The sequence below is a fragment of the Talpa europaea genome, assembly GCF_964194135.1.
Source record: "Talpa europaea genome assembly, chromosome: 1".
NCBI lineage: Eukaryota > Metazoa > Chordata > Mammalia > Eulipotyphla > Talpidae > Talpa > Talpa europaea.
The window spans coordinates 90,996,175-91,023,402 of NC_140073.1; positions in this window are offsets into that span (position 1 = coordinate 90,996,175).

The following is a 27,228-nucleotide window of genomic DNA, read 5'->3' on the forward strand; positions in this document are numbered from 1 at the left end:
CTATACCATCACTCTGTATTTTAAAATGATGACAGAATGCATGTGATTTTGTTTACTTGACATTAGAGTTCAAATAATAGGGAAACACCCAAATCATGGTGGGAGGTCATTGGGGCACTATGGTAGATGAAAACACATTTGTAGACAATCTACATTGTAGTCTATTGGGAGTGGCCTCAATACACTCCCAGAGCAGATACTAGATTGTAAACCAACTATACCTCAATAAACATAGTATGGGGGGAAAATTAATAGGATTAGGGTTTTATGGTTAAAGGCTATGTTCATCTGACATTTACCACCAAATGAAATGCCTTAAAGACTTTAGAGATAGTACAGTACTTGCATTTATAATTGCCTTGACGGTTTTACTTTATAAATGAACTAAATAAGATTTTTCTTTCCTATATGTGATTTAAACCAAAGATACTTTTTATTTTCATGAGTAACAAATTTTCTCTAAGCTAAAATTTTAAAAAATGTTGGCTCTTAAAATGAACATAGCCAATATATATATTTTTTTAGTTCTGCTTACCTTAGTGAAATAATAAGTCTTACAGGGCATGTGCATTCATATTTTAGTATTGCATATTTAGACCTCTTGTGGAGTCAAAAGAACAGATTAACTGCTTCAGATTATTCTTTCATATAGTAGTTACTCAATAAATGTTTAGGAAGTGAATGAAGGAATTTTTTTTTCTTTAATGAAAGAAATTGTAATTCACTCTTATGCTTGTAGGCAATACCCAGAAGGAATCTTTTGGAAGGTAAGGCAATTCTGAAGCTAACTCAGACACCTTTCATGTTAAGTATCTGGTATAAAAGATAAATGGAGGCCAACACTAGAGCATTTACAGTGCTGGAAAGAGGAAATACATTCTTTATTTCTTAGAATTGTTCAGTAAACTGAAGGAGTTAAGACTTTGGTTTGTATTTTTATCTCATTTTCCAAATGAAGTTTGAAACTTTAGGGAAAAACAAAACATGTGGTTAAATGAACAGTTGATTATGTAGTTAGGGAGTAGAATTTGATTTTCTAAATTATGGATCAAATTACTGGAGTAGTAGAGTAGTGGTATTTGTCTTTCTGTAAAAGAAGCAAAATGAAACGGCAATAATTACTTTTTTCCTTTGTGTATTTCAAAAGGATAAGAAAAAGTTTGCAAGCAAAATTGTTCTACCTTTATTTAACTTACCTTCCTCTGAAATTTTACTGTGCTTTGTATTGCTCAGTATCAGTAAGTCACTCCCATTTTTTAAGTGTTTTAAGTCCATGATACAATTCAATATGTAATACTGACAGTGCGTAAGACAGAACACAGTGAAAGAGACAGAAAACAGAAATGAATTTATACTGTTTCAAACAAGTAGCACATTACTGGTGGCATTCTTCTGAAGTATGTTTTTATGTTCGATTTTATTGTTGTATTATAAAAGCAAGGCATACTCATGGTTTTTAAAGTAAACAATATGGCAAAGTAAAACTATCTTATTTCTCTTTCCCACACTTAACTTCATATATTTTAATGTATCATTTCAGATATGTTCTGTCCATATACAAGTGCATGCATGCTCATGCATAACATATACATGCACAAATGCATATACCTTTATATGTCCTTTCTTACATAAACACAGTAAATTCACTGTACTTTGCTAGTGACCTTTTCACTATAGGCCCTTATTATTGATTTCTAATAGTTCTTTGTATACTAATAAAATGTCCATTTTTTCATGTGTTTCAAATGTTTTTCTATGGCTTCATTTATTGTAGGTTCTTTTTTCCCATGCTGAAAATTTTAATTTTGGTTTAATCAAATTATCATTCTCATCTTTAATGGCCCCAGGATTTATGTCCAAGGTTATAAAATATATAACATCATGTTTTGTTTCCAATCTTTATAGCTTAATTTTTGCTAGTAGACTTCATTTTAGTAGAGTTGGTATAGGTTCACAGTAAAACAAGAGGGAGGTGCAGAGATTTCTATTGAGTCCCCTGGTCTGCCTGCAAACATAGCCTTCCTTAGTATCAATATTCCCACCATAGTGCTATGTTTTTTGTAATTAATGAACTTATATTGACACATCATTATCACCTAAAGTTTATAGTTTACATTAGGGTTCCCCATTGGTATTGTGCCTTTTAAAGGTTTAGACCACTATATAATGGCATATATTCACCATCATAATGCCATAAAAAGTAGTTTCACTGCCCTAAAAATCTATTATGTTCTATCTATTCATCCTTCTCCATCCCTTAACATTTCTTTAACTTTTTAAACATTTTAATCACCTGGAATTTTGTTAGTGTCTCAGCTGCTTTCATTGGATAATCTTTTCTTTAAATGTCACCTTTGTCATAACAAAATCTTATGCCTGTTGCAGTATATTCCAGAATTCTCCATTGTACAATTTCTATTTGTCTATTCCTTTTCTAGCACTAATCCCTTTAGTTACTGTATCTTTACAATGTTTTCAGTATTTAGAGACTAGTCTCCTCTCTATCCCTTCGTATTTCAAAATATTTCTACCAAACTATGATATCATCTTTGAAGTTATCAAAGTGAAAAATACTATTGGTATTTTAATTGGAATCATTAAAATGATAGATGAATTTAGAATAATTATTCCTAGAATACTGTCTATATCTATCCTAAAAACAAAGTACACAATGCAGATATCTGGATTTGCTTATTCTGTTACTTATTTTGTTGTATTTTTCATATTAAAAGAGTTTACTTCTAGTTTTTATTTTCTAAATCTTCATGATTTATACAGAGAGAAATCATTGATTTCCATATACAGATTATGTAAATAGCTACCATTCTAAATTATATTTTGCTCAGTTTTATCATTGATCTTCTTGGAATATACATGTGAGAGGATATAATTGCCTCTTCCCTTTTTTACAGGTTTTTTGAGAGATGATTCACATATAACATTGTAGGTTTAAAGTATACAGCATAATATATATATAATGATTTTACATATATATGTATATATAGCTAATGATTAAAACCATAAAGATAGCTATAACACAGCTATCACCTCAAATACTTACTCTGTGGATGTGGATGTATAGTGAGAACTTTTAAGCTCTACTCTCTTAACTCTTAGCAACTTTTAAGTATGCAGTGTAGTATTGTTAGCTAAAATCAGTCCTGTGCATTAGATCCCCAGAACTTACATCTCATAATTGAAAGTTTGAATCCTCTGACCAACTTCATCTGTTTTTGCCACCCCACCTGCCTCACCTCTAGCAACCATGGATTAACCCTCTGTTTCTTTGTATAAAATTTTGTTTTTAAAGTAATACATATAAGTGAGTTCATATAGTGTTTGTATCTATCTGACTTACTTCACTTAGTATAATATCCTCAAAGTTCATCCATTTTGTTACTATGGCAGAATTTCCTTTTTAATGCTGGATAATAGTCCTTTGTATGTTTATTACATATTTATATATCGTATTTTCTTTATACATTTCTTTAGAGATTAGTTCTTTCCTTGTTTGGGCTATAGCAGGAATCTAGAAAACTTAAATAAGGGATCAGGAAAAAGAATAACTATAAGAAAGTGAAAATCAAAATCAACAAAAAACTATGAACCAGAAACACCTTTTGGGGGGTGGGGGCCGGGAGGCAAGGGATTGGGGCCAGAATGGGGCATGTGCAATTGTATGGGGGAATATAAAAATAAAATTTATTATTTAATAAAAAAAAAGAAAATAATGCCGTGGTGAGCATGAGGATGCAGATATCTCTTAAGGGATGGGAGGTGGTATCTCTTTGTGGTTTTGATTTGCATTTTCTTGATGATTAAGTGTTGGGTGACCACCTTTTCATATATTTATGAGTCCTTTGTATATCTTTGGAAAAAATGTCTTTTCATTTTATTTCATCCATTAGATTAATGGTTTTCTATATGATTTTTTGATTTTGTATTTTGCTTTTGAGTATGAACTCCTTTTTTATCTTCATATTAATAACTCTTTAGCAGGTACATGAATTGCAGATACTTTTTATCATTTCATAGGATGCCTTTCCATTTTGTTTTGTTAATCATTTGTTTTACTGTGTCTACATGTTCAATGCAGTCCACCCACTGATTTATTTTTGCCTTTCTTGCTTGCACTTTAATGTCATATCAAAAAGAAATATCCTTGGTTGCTGATACCAATGTCAAGGAAATTTTATCTATGTTTTTTCTTAGGACTTTTACAATTTCAGGTCTTACATTTAAGTCTTTATTTCAGTTTGAGTTAATTTTTTCCAAGTGATGTAAGATATGATCCAGTTTCATTCACTTGTTTGTGGATATATAATTTTGCCTATGTCATTTATTAAAGACAATTTTTTAGCCATTTCTTGACTCTCTTGTCAACTTTGTCTCTTGTTAATCATGTGTGAGTTTATTTCTGCATTCTTGATTCATTGATCTGTGTCTGTTTTTATGCTAATACCATACTGATTTGGTTTTCTGCTTTGTTTGGTTTTATTGACATAACATAGGTTTAAAACATTGTATATGATTTAGAGGTATAGGATCTTCTCCTTTGGGTATTGTTATCACACCACACCCACCACCAAAACACTGAGACTCCTCTATCACAGTCTTGTTGTGCTCCTTCCTCAATTTGTTCACTCTTCTTCTATTCCGGCTCTGGTAGCTTCAGTTCTACAGTCAGATTTCTAGGTTTTGCTGTTGGTTTGGCTTTATCTGACCCTTTGTTTTGTTGCTCTGTACTCCCAAATATAAGCGATACCATCCCTTAGCTGTCATTCACCTGACTTATTTCACTTAGCATAATCCCCTTCAGTTCTATCCATGTTGTCAAAAGGCAGGATTTATCTTTTTATAATAGCTGAGCCATATTGTGTGTGTGTGTGTGTGTGTGTGTGTGTGACATCTGCCTAGTCCACTTTTGTCTTAGAGTATGGTGTATAAAAATTTTCTCTGCTGGGGTATTTTTGATGACTGATTGTACCTCCTTACTCATTAGGATCTGTTTGAGATTTCTTTTTCTTCATGATTCAATCTTCATAGTTTGTGTGTTTCTGGGAATGTGTTCATCTAGTATATATTGTTCATTTATTGATGCATTTATGTTCATAGTAGTCTCTTAGGAGTCTTTGGATTTCTGTAGTGTGTAGTAATGTCTCTTCTTTCATTTATAATTTTATTTGGGTTCTCTTTTACTTGGTGAGTCTACTTAAAGATCTGTCAATTTTGTTTATATTTTCAAAGAGCCAACTCTGTAATCTTGATAAATTTTTGTCATCTTTCTTTTTCTCTATTTCATGTATTTCTGCTCTAATCTTTATTGTATCTGTCTTTAGGCTAACTTGGGCCTTTGTTTCTATCCTAGTTCCTTATGATATAATGCTAGATCGTTTGGGATCTGCTATTTTATTCATGTAGCCATGTATAGCTGTAAACATTCTTCTTAGAACTGCTTTTGCTCTTCTGGATATGTAAGTCTGGAAATGTGTCTCTGTTATTTGTTCTTAAGATTTTTTAATTTCTCTTTTGATTTCTTCTTTGAGGCATTGGTTTTTCAACAGTATGCTTTTTAATTTCCATATATATGTATATATATATGGAATATATATATATATTTCCAGCTTTTCCCCTGTTATGATTTCTAATTTTATACCAGTGTGGGGGGAAAAAACTTGATATACTTTCCATAGTCCTGAAGTTCTTGAGATTTGTTTTATGGCCTAACATATGATCTATTCTATAAAATGTTTTATGTATACTTGAGAAGAATTCATATTCTGCTGCTATTGAATATGATATTTTGAATAGGTCTCTTTGGCCCTCTTGGTTTATAGTATTATTCAAATATACTGTTTCCTGATTGAGATTGTGCCTGTACTGATCACTCAACACTGTTGAGTGTAGTGTCTCTTCCTTTCTAATATTTGCATCTTCTGTTTCCTTCTCTTGTTCTAATTACTAGCATGTCCAGGACAACATTAATATAGTTGTTTTTGACCTTTTTTGGCCCACAAATACTTCGCCCATCACAGATATAACTCAATATTACAGCTCTCCTATCTCAGAGTAAAAGAAAAATGGGTATTAGCAACTGCAAAAAATTCTTAAAAGGTGAATAAAATTGTGTGCATGGCTGGTATGGCTGAATGCCTTTTTTTCCTGTGGCTACTTTAATATTTATTCTTTTTGTTTGTTTGTTTGGTTTTTTTACATCATTGTTCATTTTTAAACAATGTTTGCTTCCCCCTCCCCCAGGTGTAGTCCCCATAGAATTTCCTTCACCACTGCACCCGTGCACCATCACCTCAGTCCCCTGTGCTCCTCCCTCCCTCCCTCTGATCCCTCTCCGTCCTCCTCCCCTGCAGGCTGTCTCTCATTTATAATTGTCTGTTTTTAACATTTATTCTTTATCATTGGTCTATCACATTATGACAACATGTGCCTAGATTATTGGTGGGGTTTTGGGTATATTTCTTTCTTTTAAGTTTTTCTGAGCTTCTTGGGTCTTTTGATGTTTTTCACCAAACATGGGGAATTTTTCCCATTACTTCTTCAAATATTTTTTTCCCTGTCCTATTTTCTCTCTCTTCACTTTCTGAGAGTCCAAATACAGGAAAAATACCTTGCTCTGTATTGTCCCATGGATATGTGGTACACATAAGCACTGTGTCTTCTCCTAATATTTTTCCATCTGTTCTTCAAAAATTTGTATTTGCTTATCTGCATGTTTCTGGCTAGCTTCACTATTATTCTAATATGGTATTAGTGCCATCCACTGATTTTTTTCATTTTGACATTGCACTTTTCAATTTGATAATTTCAATTCCATTCTTTAAAACATATTTTCTATTGAGGTATAATTGACATATAACATTATATTCGTTTCTGTAGTACAGCATTTAATATTTATGTACATTTGTGTTTAATATTTCTGTACATTGTGAAATGATCACCACAATAAGTCACATTAATATTGGGAAACTTACACGCCCATGTTCATTTCAGTCTACTACTTAAAATAACCGGACTATGGGAACAACATAAATGCCCCAAACAAATGAGTGGATCAGGAAGATGTGGTGTATATATGCAATAGAGCACTAGTCAGCTATCTAAAAAGATAAATACTTATTACTTGTGGGTAGAGCTTGTGGGTAGAGCTTGAAGTAATTATGTTCAACAAATAAAGTCAGAAGACAAATATGGTATGGTGTCACTTATATGTGAAATATAGAGAAACCAAACTGTGTGTCAGATAAAGTCAAACTAAAAAGCTAACGCTTGAGGGCCTCCCCGGTGGCACAGCAGTTGAGCGCTGGGTTGCGAAGCTGCCCGCGGCCTCTGTGGCACCGGTTCGATCCCCGGCTACTCCCCGGACACCGGAGGAGGGTCCCACATGGTGCATAGACCTCTCCTGCCGCCCGCTGCTCCGGAAGGAAGGAAGGAAGGAAGGGAGGGAGGGAGGGAGGGAGGGAGGGAGGGAGGGAGGGAGGGAGGGAGGGAGGGAGGGAGGGAGGGAGGGAGGGAGGGAGGGAGGGAGGGAGGGAGGGAGGGAGGGAGGGAGGGAGGGAGGGAGGGAGGGAGGGAGGGAGGGAGGAAGGAAGGAAGGAAGGAAGGAAGGAAGGAAGGAAGGAAGGAAGGAAGGAAGGAAGGAAGGAAGGAAGGAAGGAAGGAAGGAAGACATGCCTCTATTTAAAAAAAAGAAAAAACTAACGCTTGAAAGCTGACTATAAAACTGAAGCAGGACCTTCCTGGTGGCGCAAGCCGTTGAGGGCTGCATTGTGGAGCTGTCCGCAGGCTCTGCAGCCCTGGTTCGATTTCCGGCTTGCCGGGGAGAATCCCACATGGCAAAGCAGACCTCTCCTGTCTTGCGTGCTGCTCCCCTCAGCAGTGTATTTCATCAGTCTGCCTGTTCTGTTCCCCACTCTGTCTCTGGTGAATCCTCTCACCCTCCCACACATCTGGCCTGTACCCTGGTTCTTGTATAAATAAATAAATCTTTAAAAAAAAATTTATTCTTTCAGAAACTCAAATATGCAATGCACTATCATCTACCAGAGTCACTATACTATGTTATACCCAAATACTTACTTACTTACTTTATAACTGGAAACTTGTTCTCTTTTACTCCCTTTTTAGTGGCTCTACAATTTTATTTTTGCCTTTGTCACATTTGCTTTTGGAGTCAAATTTCAAATATCACCTATTTCTTCCACTACCCAGTCCCATCCTGGAAAAACCACAATCTATTCCTGTATCCTGAACTTGTTTTATTAAGATTTTTAGATTTCCACATATAATTGAGATTATATGGTACTGTATTTCTCTGCCTAACTTAATTCACTAGCGTAATACTTTCAACATCTACTCATGTTTTACAAATGGAATGCTTTCCCTCTTTATAGCTGCATAACATTCCACTTACTTTATCCATTCATCCATCAGTGACACTTAGGCTGTTTCCATATTCTGGTATTTTAAATATTGCTGCAGTGGTAGGCGTGTATATATCATTCTGAGTTTGTATTTTTATATTCTTATATAAATGATCAGAAGTGGAATTGCTGAATCATGTGATAGTTACATTTTTACTTTTTGCCTTTTTAGTGTTTCCATAGCACAGAGACTGCACCAATATGCAGTCCCTCAAACAGAGCACAAGAGTTCCCTTTTCTCCATATCAGTGTTATTTACTGTTTATGATAATAGTCATTGAAATAGGTGTGAGGTAACAGCTGATTATAGTTTTGGTTTATACTACCATGATGATTGGTGATATTTAGTATATCTTTTCATGTACCTGTTGTTCATGCATATGTTTTCTTTGGGGAAATAATGTCTATTCATATCTTTTGCCTGTTTTTTAATAGAATTATTTGGAGGTTTTTTTGTTTTTTGCTATTGTGTTTTATGGATTCTCTGTATATATTTGGTTAACACCTTATCAGGTGTAGTATTAGCAGATATTTCACACTGACTGTAGGTTTCCTTGTTAGTTGTTGATTATTTCCTTTTCTGTGCAGAAACTTTTCAGTAGTCCCATGATTTTATTTTTCCTTTTGTTGCATTTGCTTTTAGAGTCAAATTTCAAATATCACCAAGGCCAATGTGAAGTTTCATAGTTTCAAATCTTACTCCATTTTGAATTAATTGTTAAGATTTAAGACAATGGCCCAATTTCATTCTTTTGGATGTGACTACCTAGTTTTCTCAACATCACTTATTAAAAAACTTTCCTTTTTCCATTGTATGTTCTTGACTACTTTGTGTAAATTAATCAGCCATATCTATGTGATTTTATATCTGGGTTCTCAGTACTGGTCCATTGATCTGGTTATCTGATTTAAGCCAATTCCACATTGTTTTGATTACTGTTGCTTTGTAATTAAGTTCAAATCAGGTAGCATGATGCCTCCAGCTTTGTTTTTGCTATTGCATTTTATGGATTGAAATAGGTGTGAGAGAATAGCTGATTGTCGTTTTGGTTTGTACTACCATGATGATTGGTGATATTTAGTATCTTTTCATCTACCTGTTGGCCATGTATGTTTTCTTTGGAAAACATATTTTTCTCAAGATTACTTTGGCTAAATAGGATCATTTTTTGTTCCATGTAAATTTTAGGATTGTTTGGTCTGTTTCAGTGAAAATCACCACTGGTATTTTGATAGGGTTTGCATTGAATCTATAGGTTGCTTTGGTGGTATGGACATTTTAACAATATTATTCTTTCAATCATGAGCAAAAAGTGTATTTCCGTTTATTGTTGTCTTTTCTAAATTCTCTGACCAGTCTTATATTTTTCAGTGTACAGATCTTTGACCACCTTGGTTAAATCCTTTCCTAGGTATGTGGTTGTTTTCTTAATTTATCTTTCTGTTAATCTGTTATTCAAATGTAGAAACACAATTGATTTTCATCTGCTGATTTTGTCCCTGCATTTTTTAAAATTCATTTATTATTTTTAATAGATTTTGGTGGAATCTTCAGTGTTTTCTATATGTAATGTCATGTCATCTGCATTTTTTCTTTTTCCTCTCCCATTTGGATGTCTTTTATTTCTTTTTCTTGCCTAATTGCACTTGTTAGTACTTCATAATATATGTTTTATAAAAATGACAAGAGTGAACAACATCCTTGTCCATTATTTTAGAGCAAAAGCTTCTGCCTCTTTATCATTAAGTATTATGTCATCTGTGGATTTGTCATATGTGACCATTATAATATTAAGCTACATTCTTTCTACACCCACAGTTTATAAATGATACCAGTGAAATAACAAGTCTGAATCAGGCTACTCCACCATTACCATAATTGAAATTCTTAGGTTTTGGGGTTTTTTTTGGTTTTTGCTTTTTTTTTTTTACTTTTATATTTGCCTTCATTATTTCACTTATCACCTGGCTCTCTGCCATTTAGTACTGTGTTACTTCAAGTTTCTCTTTACAGTTGTTACATGTACAGTGAAAATGACTGCATATACCTTAAAAAGTTGGTTGCTTTTGAAAATTAAATGCAAAATTATATGTTAAACATGTGGCATAGGACCAAGAACATCGCTGATCCTCCTAAATGCTGCTTCCCTTTGTTATTATAATTATTCAGTAAGGTTGGATGTACAAAATTACTTTGTGGTATAGCTAAACCAAGATATTACTGTTGGGTAACAATAGTATAGATTAAATAAATAAATTCTGAAGATAAGTTTTTACCTCCCAAGCATCCAGTTTAGTATTATCCCATATAAGAAGAAAAACTAGATGATTGTGATTCAGAAGAATAGCAAAATGAGAATTAAAAACCTTAAGGCTGCATAAACAATGGTGGACAATGTTCTTTTCTCCTTTGCACATACTTAAGAGCTAGATGACAAACTGGTGACCAGAATATATACCCTGTAGCTTTTCTTTTTCTTTCAGAGAAGAATCAGTTTAAGGCTTATTGTTGCAAGTTTCCAATTTTAGAATCTGACAAATTATTCAGAGTGAATACTCAAGCCCAGTGAAATAAATAGCATTTGTATGTATGGTCATTTTAACAGTATAATAATAAACATACCACTATGTAATCAACTGTTTTCTTCTCTGGGTTTACTTGTGACCCACAAATGAATGATTTATACCCTGGACAAGCATGTAATTTCTGAAATTGGCTATTAAATGAGCTTTACCATGAACTGTTAACATCAGTGTTTGTTCTGTGTGTTGGAATCACATTATCACTATGTGTATGTATTTCTTTGTTTTATACTGAAGCAGAGCATGGAGTTTTATGTGTGATTTTCAAATATATTTTGCTATGGTAGAAGCAATTTAATGATGAATATAAAAGGGAAACTAGTTAAGGTTGCATCAACTCTCTGTTAAATGTTATTACAGTTACTATTCACATTTTTGCCTGTTTAAATAGAAACCCATCAATTATGTAAACTTAGGGCCAAATTCGGATCTTTAATGCATGGCATGAATTGTCACATATCTTTTTTCCACCAAAATAAATGCTCAGTAAGAATCTGAGATTAAAATCTGTCCTTTCAAGTAGGTTTTATTTTTTCTAGACTAAGAAACAAAATGCAGTGTCAGAAGAGAAAATAAAATAATTCCTGTCAGGATGTGTTTTTTTTAAATAATATATAATTCTTACAGAAGCAAGTGCTCATATATTTCTGAAATCACAGTAATGATTCTGAGAGGAAATATAAAAATTATTATTTGTTGTTTTTATTTTTGTATCCTTGTGCAATCATATGCACATTTGTATAGCACAGGAAGGTTGTAATATAAAGTGCATGATAAGCAAACAAAGCCTATTTATGTAGCACATGAGGTTTATTAGGATAAATTTTCTATCTGTTTCCATGAAAATTTAGCAGTTTTATTAAAATATCATTAAAATTGAATATTTAAAATGTTAAAATTCTTATTTTTGACACATTTAAGGATTTAATTGCAAAAGGATTTGATAATAAAATCTTCATTTAAATTTTTCTCTCATCCAAGGACATTTAGTTCATTGATGCATAGTGTTATTTTTAAATAGCATTTGTATGAACTTTTTATAAGCAAATACTCTACTAGGATTTTAGGGAATCCAGGAAATGAATCTGGTATCACCCTGCCTAAAAGAAATTTGTAGCATTGTAGGGCAAAGGACTTATGTGTATGAGCAGAGTGGGGAAACTCTCAGAGTATAGATTTCAATCATAAGGTTCCAGATACCATTGTTGGTATGAACTGTTTTATACACTTCAGAATTACAAGTGATGTTTAAAAGAATGCATAGATCCTGGAGCATAATAGGTATTGAATGTTGAAGGAATAGACGATTATTCTCTTATATCAGGAATGGAGAATAGGCTAGTTACAGTGTGAGTCTGTGTGTTTGTGTCAACCATCAGCAGTTAAACTGGTTGTTTTAGAATTACTCTGATTTTAACTGAATTATATCATCTTTGTAAACTTGGAAGACTCAATTTTCTTGATCTATAAAATGTAGTGATAAAAATCTCTCTCAAAGTTTCCTTCAAATAGTGAATAAGATAATGGGCCTCCATGGTAGCGCAAGGGGTTAAGACACAACCTATGAAACTATCCGCAGCCACTGCAACATGAATTCGATCCCCAGCCTGCGGCCATCGAGCCACCCACATGGTGCAGCAGACCTCTCCTGACTCACCTGCTGCTCCCCTCAGCAGCGTATTTCAGTCAATCTGTCTGTTCTGTTCCCCATTCTATCTCTGGTGAATCCTCTGAACACCACCCCCTCCCCACACCTCTGGCCTGTATCCCAGTTCTTGTATGTGTAAATAAATAAATCTTAAAAAAAAAAAAAGATAATGTATATTAGGCCTATATTATAGTGACTAATAGCTCAGATTAGAAAACATTGCAGTTACTATTCTTATTAATTTTACTAATAAGGAGTGGGTTAAAGTACGTAATTATGAAACAGAAATAGTTAAACCATAACATTGATGTCTCATTGAATCTATATTATTTGATTTTAATTAACAAAAATGCCATAAGATAAAATTAATTTATTTAATTTTGTATTTGGTCATTTTGTCTTTGCAGAGTGAAAATTCCAATAATCATTTAGGAATTCACTAATTTAGTTATCCATTCCAAAAATTGAGTGAGAGTCTGGTATTATTTACCAGGCATTTTGGCAGACATTGGTGATATAGTGATGAATAAGAGAGACTAACTTCTTGTCCTCAAGAAATTTATATGTATTTAAGATTGTAGTTGATTGTTCATAGATCTAGATTTGCACATCTGGGTCATCAGTGGTGGTCATAATGGTTAATAGTGTCCCAGATATTGTGTTTAGGTTTTATGCACAATCTTTATTCTGCTAGTTCTTTCATCTAATCTACATAAAAATGACAAAATTTCTCTCTATCTTTTGAGTATTTGAAAAACCTTAGACCTTGGACTGGTACCTATTTTCTCTGTGGAACTTTATTCTACATACCCCACCATTATTCATCCTATTGCCAGCTGTAATATATGAAGTTTATCATGAAAACATTCTACTAAACCTCAGTAAAAGATATATGTTCTTGTTTAATTGTTTGCATGAGAAATCTACTTTTTAAATTAATTTATATATTTTTTTTACATCATTGTTCATTTTTGTACAGTGTATGCTTTCTCCTTTCAAGTGTAGTCTCTGTAAAATTCCCACCACCAGTTCATCCGTGCAATATCACCATAGACCTTTGTGCTCTTCCCTCCCCTGTTTTGATCCCTGAGAAATCAATTTTTGAGAATGACTAAGCAAACTAAGCTTTTGCAGTTTTAAGTTTTGCCATAGGATTTGAACAAATAAGCTTGTCCTTTTTACTCAACTGTAAAGTGCATATAATAAAACTCATCTTATACCCATGGAATTTATATTTCAAGATGAAAATGAACCTTTAGAAAGTATGATATAGATAGCTGTTGTATTAGCAAGAAGAAAGAGGATGATTAAATATAGAGCTGACTATTAATCATTTTCTAAATGCCATACACTTCACATAGATTATTGGTAATCCTCACGAGTAATTCTGCATGATCAGAATCATTATTGCCTAATTATGTATAAAGGAATATGATCTCAAAAATATTAACTGACTAACATACAGACGTTTGAATCTGTCAGTTGCAGAGCCAGAATTCAGAGCCATGTTTGTGTGGATCAGAATCCAGCCTCATTGCACCACTTGCTTCTCCACTGGATGCTAAAACAAGGAAGTGGAGTAAGACTATGTATGCAGTTTTAGATTAGCTGTTATGACCTTACTCATGTTTTTATATATGTATTATGTGCAACATTAAATCAGATACACTTAACCCTTGAACTGCATGTGTCCACTTTTACGTGAATTTTTTTCCTATTCCCAGGTTCCACATTCACAGATTCAACCAGTTGGCAATGTTGATTGAATCTGCCAATGCCTAAATGGTGTATATGGAACGACTGTTCGTTTTACATAGATTATCAATTGTGCAGGCATCAGCACTCCTAACACATTCAGTGTTGTGCAAGATATTGTTCACTTCTGAAAATATGCATGAAATAGATGTTGTTAATAACAGAATTCTCCCTGATACATTGTTTATTTTTTTAGATTCATTTTTATTTATGCATACAAGAACTAGGATGTAAGGCCAGAGGTGCAGGGGGTGAGAGGAATCACCACAAACAAAGTAGGGATCAGGACAGGTGGATCTACTGAAATACACTGCTGAGGCGAGTAACGGGGAGATAAGAGAGGTGTGCTGCACAATGTGGGTTATCAAATTCATACTGCAGTAACTGACGATAGCTTGATAGCACTAAGACCTTAATCCCTGTGCAACCAGGGACGCCCTACATTGTTTATTTTTTACAAACATACTTTTTATGGGCATAAACTATTAACAGTGTTTTACAGTCATGTGGAGATGGGGTAGGCAACTGTGACATTTTACTTTACTTCTATATCATATGAGCTTTATCCAAAATGAATTAACTGTTTTTTTGATAGAGGAGAGAAAAAGTAATAGCAACATTTAAAAAAAATGTTAGATAAAGTTAGATAAAAAATAAAATATAACTGTATGTCTGGACTAGATACCGTAACATCTCATGGTAAACAACTCAAAGTGATGCGATAGATATAAAAATAGTATGTGTTGATAAATCTTTTTCGATTTTGCCTGTTTTTCACTGAATCTTATGGACAGTATTATTCATTTCCTCACTCTTTTTGTCCCTGCCACTCTTACCTTGTAAAGCAGTGTTTCTTAACCAAGGGCAATTTTTTCCTCTAAAGGAGCATTTGACAATTTTTGGAGACAATTGGGTTGTCCTAATGGTTGGGGTTTGATACTTGGTCAGAGATACTGCTACACATCTAACAAAGCACAGGACAGCCCTCACAACAAAGATTATCTGGTCAAATATATGAATAGTTCCACAGTGGAGAAATCTTCTTCTATAACTCCCTTTCTGGCTATTTTTTTCATCACGGTTATATTTCTGTTTTTAACTCTTCTAGTCATCCTTGCCCCAATCTTCCTCATGTGATGAACAGTAGGTTATCATTTCTCTGCTACAATTAAAATCTAGGCACAAGATAAATCTTTTTCACTGAGTCCAACAAAGTATTTCAGAAGGTAGAGAAGGAATTGGCAGAAATAGGTTTCAATGAAAACAACTAGGGCTTTCCTGTTCTTCTATATCAGTTTTTATAGATCATGAACTTTATGGAAATTAATGAAAGGCTTTTTTTAAAAGTCTACCAGATAGTGATCCCACCTTGTTTTTTATTCCTCACTTATGGAAAAAAAGCATACACTGGGATGCTAGTTATGTGAGTCAGTCTTTATAGTATATTAGTGCATTCAAAGATTTAATTCATTAATTCTCAAAACAGTATAAATACCATGCCTAACTACAGAAATTGGAATTTGATCCCAAGTTTTCTAATTAACATATAGTGTTTTTTCTACTGTCTCATTTTGCCACTTAATTACTTAAGCATGCCTGTTTGATCTGTTTCTTTTGTAAGGCTTTTTGTTGTTGTTGTTGTTGTTGTTGTTGTTGTTGTTGTTGTCCAGAAAATAAACTATTTGGAAAATATTGAGTTTTTAAAACATGTCCTCTTTTTTTGCTTCCCTTCATTTATTTAAAAAAAAAAAACTAATTTTAGAGCAATTTTACATTCACAACAAAATTGAGAGGAAGGCACATATTCCCCCCACAACATAGGCATGCATAGCCTTCCTATTATCAAAGTCACTCACCAGAATGGTACATTTATTACCATAGATGAACATATATTAACAAACCATAATTATCCAAAGTCATAAATAATCATGGAGTCCACTTTTGGTGTGATACATTATATGAGTTTGGGAAAATGTATGGTTATAGATTTATCATTATAATATCATACAGAGTATTTTTACTGCCCTAAAAAATCCTCTGTGCTCTGCCTAATCATCCCAACCCTACCCCATCCCTGGCATCCACTCATCTTTTTACTGTCTCTGTAGTTTTGCCTTTGCTACATGAAAATAGTTGACGTCATACAGTATATAGCCTTTTCAGACTGGCTTCTTTTATTAAGTAGTAAGCATTTATGTTCTATCTATATCTTTTATTACTTGATAACGCATTTCTTCTTAGCATTAAGTAATATCCCATTGTCTGGATATCCCATAGTTCGTTTTTCCATTTACCTACTGAAAAACAACTTGGTTGCTTCCAAGTGTTGGCAGTTATGAATAAAGCTGTTATAAATATCCATGTGCAGGGTTTTGTGTGGACCATGCTTTTAACTCCTTTGAATAGATACTGAAGAGAGCAATTCCTGGGTTGTATGGTAAGCGTTTAGTTTAGAAAGAAACCACTAAACTGTTTTCCAAAGTTTTGTACTATTTTGAATTCTCTCCAGCAGTGTATGAGAATGCCTTTTGTACTATATCCTCACAGCATTTATTGTTGGTATCCAAGTTTGGGGCATTACAATAGGTGTATAGTCATATTTCACTGTTGTTTTAATTTCCTCTTATCTTTATTTTTCACCTTCATGTAATTAAGAGTGCCTAGTATAGTGCTATGAGTACAAAAATCTCTGTTTATAAAAAATAATATAGGGGAGGATGGTTACAAAGAAGAAACATAAGAATGCTTGACTTCTTCAAAATAATTTCAGAAGCCCTCCAGAGAAGTTATTTCTATAGTAAAATGGTTAGATTTGCATTGTAAATTAGGACTTTGTATTTCCTTTTGACTCAAGAAAAAAAGTACTTCAAATGTACTACTTGCTTGATGTATTTGAATCATTTATTTCACCAATTTTTTTTTGTTGCACTGTGGTTAAAGTGTTGTAAGAAAAGAAAAGCAAGAATTCCCATGTGTTCTAAACTTGTGACTTCCCATTGTTATTATCATAAAAGTAAAAAATGGTTGGTCTTTATTTTCATAAAATCTGTTATTTATGGTTCTTAAAATTTGTGCTCAACATTCAGAGGAATTCCATCATATTTTAAAAGGAGGTGTCAAGTCCTCCATGATTAGCTTAAAACTGAGTATAAGTAAAAATAGTTTGTTCAAAGGGACTATTTAACAGATACATACATATACAGATTCAGAAATTAGTGGAGTGTTGATATTGCCTAACATTAACTTCTATATATAGCAAAAGTACAGGTCGTTTTAAAAGGGGAAATAAGTAATCAGAGCACCTCTACCCTTGCTTTTAGTAGTAAGACTACAGGGCAAAATAGTAAGTGTTTTAGATAAATGAATATATGTTCAAGGTTATGTGAATGGTCTAACTGAAAATGATTCATATCTGTGATAAATTCTGTTCACCCTACACCTCCATCCTTATAATGAGAGTTTGGAAATATCTTAGAAACACCGTTGGCTGTCACAGTGATTGGAGAGAGTTACTGCCATTGGAGAGTGCTACTGGAAGGGTTCAGGAATGTTCAATTTCTTGCAGGGAACATTCCATCTAAAAAAAGGTTTTTCCTATCTAAAATATTAGAAGTGTATTCATTTAAAAACACTGATAGATATTGATTCATATTCTAGTTGTGAGCATGCATAAAAATATCAGGTATCTTAGTGAAAGATCTTTGAGAATAAAGGAATCTCCAAGGCACAATTTTTTTTTTAAGATTTATTTATTTATTTATACAAGCACTGGGTACAGTCAGAAGCATGGAAGGGTGAGAGAATTCATCAGAGCCAGAGCAGGGAGAGGAACAGGCAGAAGGACCGAAGTACACTGCTGAGGGGAGCAGCGGGCAGCAGGAGAGGTCTGTGTGCCATGTGGGACCCTCTCCCGGCGGCCGGGGATCGAACCGGCATTGCAGAGGCTGCGCAAGGCACAATTTTTAAACTTAGAAACCCTGCAGTCCATGAAGAAGTCTATTTTAAAAATCAAGTTTACCCATGTCACCATGGTATTGTGGTGTTTAAAGAATGCATCCAGAACTTTTCGAAATATTGTTCTCCAGTGTTGGTCCTTCAGGAAAAAAAAACCAACATAGAAATAGGGATTTAATCTGTTATTATAAGGAGATTATTTTGATTGACAAAGTTCAAAATTAAAAGTAGAGAGAACTCAAGGAAAATGTCATATCACCATCCCCACCACAGGCTGAGAAAATTGATAAAGGGAATGACATATATTGACCACGTAATATTTGCTAGATATTTGGAAAGGCATTTTATATATGTTCATTCATTTGTACAATAAAAATTTGCCATGATATGTAGGAAAAAAAACAGTGATATGGAGCTTCTACAATCTAAGAACATCCAGTGTTAAAAAGCAGACACAGAAGTAATCATTTGTAACTATGTATGATAAATGCTGGTAGAATGAGGACATATACTTTTATTCCTATATTGTGCTGTAGAGAATTCAGAGAATGCTTTAATAGAGGATGAAACATCTAATGTGAATCTCTAGCATCTAATGTCAAAATCTATGTTATTCCTACTTATTGATGAAGAAACTGAACTACAGAAGAACTATTTAAGGCCATAATAATAATGAGCTTTGCATTTTAGGAAGATTGTTTTTACTATACTAAAAACAATGAACTAAAGTGAGACAGATCTAGAGAAAAGCATGTATGCTAGTCTGATATAGGGTTACAACAGTGTTCAGATGCAGAATATTCTAGCAGTTAGAAAGATCAGGAATATACATTAATGAACATGGGTGTATGAAGGAAATTTTTGCTTGTCTGACTAGACTAGTAGTTAATCCTGAAGATGGATAATAGAAGATTATTTAGGGAGGACCTCCCTGGTGGCGCAAGGGGTTAAAGACAGTACTGTGAAGCTATCCACAGGCTCTACAGCACAAGTTCGGTCCCCAGCCAGGGAGCTACCCAAATGTCACTGCAGACCTCTCCTGTCTTGCCCACTGCCCCCCTCAGCAGTGTATTTCAATCAGTCTGCCTGTTGTGTTCCCCACTCTGTCTCTGGTAAATCTTCTCACCCCCCACCCCACACCTCTGGCCTGCACCCCTGTTCTTGTATGCATAAATAAATAAATCTTTAAAAAGATTATTTAGGGAGAAAGATGTTTTTGTTCTCTTTAAATTTTATGTTTGAAAATGAAGATGCCCAGAAGGTAGATGTGTTTATGAATCAGGAGAAAAATCTGAGCTGCGAAATAGAAAAATGAACCAAACAAAGCAATGTAGGATTGCCAAACATTTTTAAAGACAGAGTTTTGCAGATCAGAATATTTCACTAAAGAAATCTATACAATGATGGGGTGTGTGTGTCTCATTGAGAGACAGAAACAAAGAGGTAGGAATATGATAGAGGGATGGAGAGGAAGAAAGAAGAGAGAAATCTTAGCATGGGGGAAAAATAAAAGATTATAAATACTTAAAACTTAGTAAATCATTCCTTATTTGCCTGCATTAGGAGCCATTTTTAGTACTGTTTTATATATTGGAAGTGAGAGAATTGAAAAAAGCTTAAAAAGTTTGATTGATTTACATCAGGAGGTTAAAAGGAAAAATTAATCTGGAAATATTGGAAGGGAGGATATAACAAAGGAAAATGTCTTATTGGATTGTGCTTGGAAAGAGAGTTTGAGAAAGATTTTATGGTATGAGATTCTATGACAACGGCCCTACTCTGTCATTTAAGGAAAATACAAAAGAGAATTTTTGAAGATATTTTTAATATTTATTTTATTTTTTAAAAAATTATTTATTGAAGTAACATTGGTTTACAGCACAGTACATGATTTAGAGATATGAGTTCACACATCTTCAGATGTATGTTGTACTACACTTACCACCTAAGAACCCATAATCCTCTACCATAGTACACTAGACCACCTCCATTTGTTCCCATCTTTTACTCTCCCTCTTTTAGTATGCAAACTCTACAGTTAGATTTCTAGGTTCCTTTTGGTTTAGTTTTGTCTGTTCCTTTGTTTTATTTCTCCTATGTATGCATGAAGCCATCCAGTATTTGTCTGTCTTTCTTATGCTGTTTATTTCATTTAGTGTAATCCCCTCCACTTAAATCCATGTTATAACAAATGACAAGATTTCATCATTTTTTATAGCTGAATAATATTCTACTTTAAATATTTATCACATCTTCCTAATCCACTCATCTGCCATTGGGCACTTAAGTTGTTTCCACAACTTGGCTCCTGTAAGTGGTGCCGCAGTGAACATATAACCCTTCCAATTAGTGTTTTTGCCTTCTTTGGATAGATACCCAGGAGTGGAATTGCTGCATCATATGGTAGATCCATTTTTTAATACTGTGAGAATCCTCCATACTATTTTCCATGGGAGTTTTACCAGTCTGTATTCTCATCAACACTTACTTTTTCTGGTCTTTTTAGAATGGATCATTCTCATAGGGTTTGAGGTGGTATCTCATTGTGGTTTTGATTTCCATTTCTCTGATGACAAATCGTGATGGACATATTTTCATGTGCCTGTTGGCCTCCTGTGTCTTTGAAGAAATGGCCTCTTGTGTCCATTTTTTAGTTGAGTAATTTTTTTTATTGAGTTGTATTACTTTGTAAGAGAATTTTAAGAACTTTTACTATGTGTTAACAGTGAAATCCTACATTAGTGTTCTTCATGAGAGATCAGTAAAGATTTTTTTCACTTCTTAGAGCTTATATTTTGCTGTTTTGTTTGTTTTTAGCTGAAATGAAATGAGGAATTTGGCCAAAAGCAGTTTGGTTTTATGCAGGTTACTTCTACTTTCTCTACCAGGATTCCAGCAACCTAGGTATAGTACTAAAGAAAACAGACATTTAGGCTGTATGCCTAGGAGTTTTATAGTCTGATGAGACAGAAAGAATTGTTTGCACAGGTAGTGTTCACAGTAATGTGAATATGCATGTATTGAAAATGTAGATAGGGGCCTCCCTGGTGGCACAGCGGTTGAGTGCTGGGCTGTGAAGCTGCCTGCAGCCTCTGTAGCGCTGGTTGGATCCCCGGCTGCTCCCGGGCCACTGGAGGAGGGTCCCACATGGCGCACAGACCTCTCCTGCTGCCCACTGCTCCCCTCAGCAGTGTACTTCTGTCCTTCTGCCTGCTCTGCTCCCTGCTCTGGCTCTGGTGAATTCTCTCACCCTCCCACGCTTCTGACTGTACCCAGTGCTTGTATAAATAAATAAATAAATCTTTAAAAAAAAAAAAGAAAGAAAATATAGATATAATGTGAATCATGGAATAAGTTAGCAGAGTTAGGAATTTGAGATAAGTATGAAATATATTGAATTTTAATATGATTTTGTTGACTCCTCTACATAATTTGCAAATAAAGATAATAAAGATTGAGAAAGATTAGGTCTGTTGTCTTAAGTTCATACAACTAGTAAATATCATTGCTAGTATTCAAAGCCAACCTCTAGCTTTAAAGTCTATGCACTTTCCAGTAAGCTTTTATACTACCTAGAAAAATAGTGGTGATTTCTGAAATGTGGTGGGATTATTGTTGATAGTTGCTAGGCAATTGTAACGATAGATAATTGTACCAATCTGAATTTTTGGTTTTAAATAATAGACTCCAGCTGTCTAAAGTAGAAAAGGACTTGTTTGAAGACATATCATAGAATTCACAGAATCTATAGGGACACTTGGAGAACCAGACTAAAGAAAGTGGTTAGAAATAAAAAAGTGCAAAACCCAGTCAATATCATATTACAAGAAAATCCTGCTTTGGAAGCTGCTGCTGATGTAGTTTCCATTGGACATTCTTCATGCTGCTGGGTACTACTCTTTGGATACTCATCGGAGTTTGTTGTCTCAGTTTGGCTGCAGGTTCAACTACTCATCTCTATTAGGTTTTTCTTTGTACATTATTGCGCTCACAGCACTCAAAGTCCTAGATCAGAGCATTAGTTTGACTGAACCTTGATACAGTACTACTTACTAATAACCAAGAAGCTAGGAGAGGGGCTATCCCAGACTCCAGTTTGTTTTGAGATAGATCCAAATAGGAAGTATGTTCAGATCCTGGCAAGCATCAACAGATGTAATTTATACCCACATAGGTGTTTGAATTTTTGATATTATTTCCCAATACCAGAGTTTATTCATTAAATTGTTAAGAACATGATATTAGACTCTTTAAAAAATTATGGTTTACTATTGAAATATATTATTTCATGGTAGAAAGTTAGAAAAACTGGGGGTAGGGGGGTGGGAAGTGTCCTAGTACTTACTTATAAACTACATCAACATATTTTTTCAATGCTTTGTTCAATGCTTAGAAGTAAACTTTTTAACTAAAAGGGGATAATACACATTATGTTACCAACTTTTTAAACTTCACAATTTATCCTAAATATCTTTCTATGACAATTTTAGGAGTTCTTAATGTTCCACTCTATAACTATATTGTAATTTATTTAAAAATCACATATAATTTTTATCAAAATCAATAACTCCCCTAGTAACAATAATATTTTTTAAAGAAAAAAATATCAATAATAAAAATTATGTCAAGGGTAAATATGAAAGGAATTTTATGAGCAATTTATCTGAAGAAAATTATGAAACTTTTGAGAGACATTTTAAAATATTAACAATAAATATGTTGTTTTGCCTAAATATAATAAAAATGCTAATTCTCCTCTATATTAGTCTATTAATATGTTTTAAGTTTTGGGGTTTTTTTAGTAAAATGAATGAATTTACTGAATAGGTAATATTAAGGGACTTCTGTATGTCAAATTTTTTGGAAGCATTGGAATACAGCAAAGGACAAAACAATAACATCCCTGTCTTTCTGGAACAGACATAAATGTTTCCAGACTTTATCAAGAATCATTCCAAATCTTCTAACTTTTGCTTAATTGCAATGAGAAACAATAAACACAGAAGAGAAACCAGGCTAATGATGATTTGTAGTGGGGAGAAAAGATAGTGAAAAGGGACAGGCAATGCAGACTTGGCCATATGTCTATTTTAAAAATTATTATAAAGGTTTTTTATTTAGATTTATTTATGCATACGAGAGCTGGGGTACAGGCTAGAGGTGGGGGGGGTGAGAGGATTCAGCAGAGACAGAGCAGGGAACAGAACAGGCAGATCAACTGAAGTACACCTCTGAGGGGAGCAGCGGGCGAGCCAGGAGAGGTCTGCTGAGCCACTGAGTTGCTCGCTGGCTGGCTGGGGATAGCTTGACAGGCTGCATCTTAACCCCTTGCGCCACCAAGGAGGCTCTATAAAGGTTTTAATAACTAAAATATGTTATTCAGTACTGAGACCAGAGTGACAGATTTAAAAAAGCAATTTTTTAAAAAGACAAAGATAGGCACAAGTACAGAAAAAATTTACAATATGATATAGGTGGCATTTCAAATTAAGATGGTAAAAAGGTGACTTTTCAATAAATGGTGTTGTGACAAATGGAATAAAATTATTACACAATTTGCAGTTTGTACTGAAAGATTAAATGAATTAAAATGTTGCATTTTTTCTGATTTATTTTTCATTGTGAAGTATTTCAAGCATACTAAAAAGTACAGGATAAATAACTTTTAATAAAAATCAAATTATACTTAATTTTGATTTCTCACATTTTTTAAAAAAGTAGTATTACTAACAAAGCTAAATTCATTCTCCTGCTCTCACTCTCCAGAGGTAGTCACTATTCTAAAGTTAATGTATTCCTATGCATGTATGTTTTTATATTTTTGCCAAATATATATACAATTAAAGTATAAAATGTGTTTTAACTTTTAAAAATCTTATATTTATGTCTGCTGTCATGTGTAGGGGTTTTCTTTGTGTGTAGAAGAACTGGCATATTGGCTAGAGGTACGGGGGAGTGTGTGTGACAGAGGATTCACCAGAAACAGAGTGGGGCGTGGCATAGGCGGATTTACTGCTATACACTGCTGAGGGGAGTAGTGGGTGGGACAGGAGAAGTCCGCTGTGCCTTATGTGGGTTAGCTCCTGGCTAACCCACATAAAGCCAGAGATTTGGGGGGTGAGAGGATGCATAAATAAATAAATCTTTAAAAAAATTTTTGATTGGGCTTCCCCGGTGGCACAGCGGTTGAGCGCTGGGTTGCAAAGCTGCCCACAGCCTCTGCAGCACCCTTCAATCCCCAGCTGCTCCCCGGCCACCGGAGGAGGGTCCCCCATCCCCTCAGACCTCTCCTGCCGCCCGCTGCTCCCCTCAGCAGTGTACTTCGGTTCTTCTGCCTGCTCTAATCCCCGCTCTGGCTCTGGTGAATTCTCTCACCACCACCACCCCCCCCCCCCGCCCTCTGTACCACCACCACCCCCCCCCCCCGCGCGCACTTCTGACTGTACCCAGTGCTTGTATAAATAAATAAAAATAAATCTTAAAAAAAAAAAATTTGAGATAGGGATCTGATTTTATTTTCCATATAAATAACCTACTGTCTAGGAAAGCCTGACCTAGTCCCACTGGTTTAAATAGTACATGTTCATGAGGTTTGTATGTATTTTTTTTTTTAAGATTTATTTATTTATTTATTTATACAAGCACTGGGTACAGTCAGAAGCGTGGGAGGGTGAGAGAATTCACCAGAGACAGAGTGGGGAACAGAACAGGCAGACTGACGAAATACACTGCTGAGGGGAGCAGCGGGCGGCAGGAGAGGTCTGCTCACCATTGGGACCCTCGGCCAGGGATCGAACCCAGTGCTCAACCGCTGCGCCACTGGGGAGGCCCTGTATATATTTTTTTATTGTTGCTATTGTGAACTCTCTCTTTTACATTTTCTATTATGTTTCTGTTTATATGAAAATCTTTTTATTTTTATTGTACCCTTACTTTTTAACAGGCAACTTCATGAAATATCTTATTAGTTTAGTTCATGCTCTCAGATTTTCTCATGCAGATAATTTTATCATTAGCAATAAGGATAATTCCAAATCCTTTCCAATATTTGTATCTCATAAAATTTCTTTATTTGCTAATTGTCATTGTCGTGGTTTTGCACCAAGTATACTAGTTTCATAGAATGAATTTAAATTTTTTTTGCTATAAGATCATTAAAAATATTGAAATAGCATCATAATTATGTTTTATTGATCAGTTTAAAACAATTCACAACACTACTTAGATTTCTGCAAGTATGCTCTTAATGATGCCACTTTGGGTTTTTTTGTTGTTGTTTGTATTTCCCTGACATATTTTTATTTCTTTAATTTTAACTATTGCTAGAAATTTTTAAGATGTGGCTCCACTAGAATTGCTAATATAGCATAAAATTGCTTTCTTATAACATAGAAATCAACATTTTGTTTTTTAGACAAGCCAGTTGTATTTTTCTAGACAAAGGACTGAATGATCTCGTTATTATGAGAAGTATATTTCTTCTTACTTTATATTATTTTTTTATAGCTCTTCTTAGAAAATATTTCTCTTTCTCTCATCTCATGCATGTCGTGCCTGGAAAGTGTGAATTCTTAAATTTGTCTGTGTCCCTTCTGAATTTGGGGAGTTTACTTACATCATCTGTATTTATCACTGCTGGGCTGTTTTTCATTTTATACTTTCTTTTCTGTTTCCATTTATTTCTCTCTTACTTTATTTTGCTATACCTGTTGAGGCTTTCTTGATTGTTATTTATTATATTTAGTAGCTTCCAATTCTATTCCATTGGAAGTTTTGCATTTTATTTTTCACTCTTCCAGTTTCTCCTTTTTTCTTTCAATGTTAGGAATAAAATTAAAGAATAGCTCCCATTAATATAATGAGAGATTTAACATTTTACTTCCCCTTACTCTTGCCATGCAAACAAATGCACACATACACAAATTTATACACACACACAATTTTAATTAAAATAATGTATACTTTTAATATACCTTTTTGCATCACTTAAATTTTGTTAAATGATAATTTTAACTATGAATTGTTTTATAGCCACATTAATATAGGCATGTAGCCCAAAGTTTGAATGGTTTCATTACTTATGTTGCCTCATAGTTAAAATATTTTGCATTTCTTAAAATTAATTTTTTTGGAGATGGATGGTAAACTTTCCCCCCCAAAATCATGTTTATTGAGGTAAAATAGGTTTACTTTTTATAGGCTCCAGGGATTATAACTTCAAACCTCTATAAATGATTACTTCCACACCCTGCCCACCACCAGTGCCCCAACAATCCTTCACCATTTTCCATGGTCCCCCTGCCTCCCATACTTCCACCCTACAACCATCACTCTCTGTTTTCCTCAGTTGTGCAGTCAAATGTTAAGATTTTGTTATTGGTTTGGTTTGACTGATTCCATGTTATGTTTCCTTATATTCCCTGTATAATTGAGGTTAAGCTGTAAACTTTTTTGGTCATTGCATGACTGTGAAATACTTTAGTGTGCTTGAAAATGGAAAATAGAGCTTAACTCATTTTATATTCTTGAATAGAAAACTTGTACTTTAAAAAATTATGTTTTGTTGTCTTCTTCTACATATGGTTGTGACAGAGAAGTCTGATGTCAACTTGATCATATTCATTTTAAATGACATGTTTTTTCATCTGAGATTCAAAAAGGGTTTTATTTTTGCTTTGTTTCTTAAATTCTTTATATTCATAAGTGTCATCAGAATATTTAGATGTCTTTTTTTTTGCTTAAGTTTGAGCAAATCTGAAAAGTTTTTCAGTCTTACAACCAGATTTTCCTTTATTTCAGGAAAATTCCCATTGTTACTACTTTGATTATTGCTTTCCTCTCATCTACTAT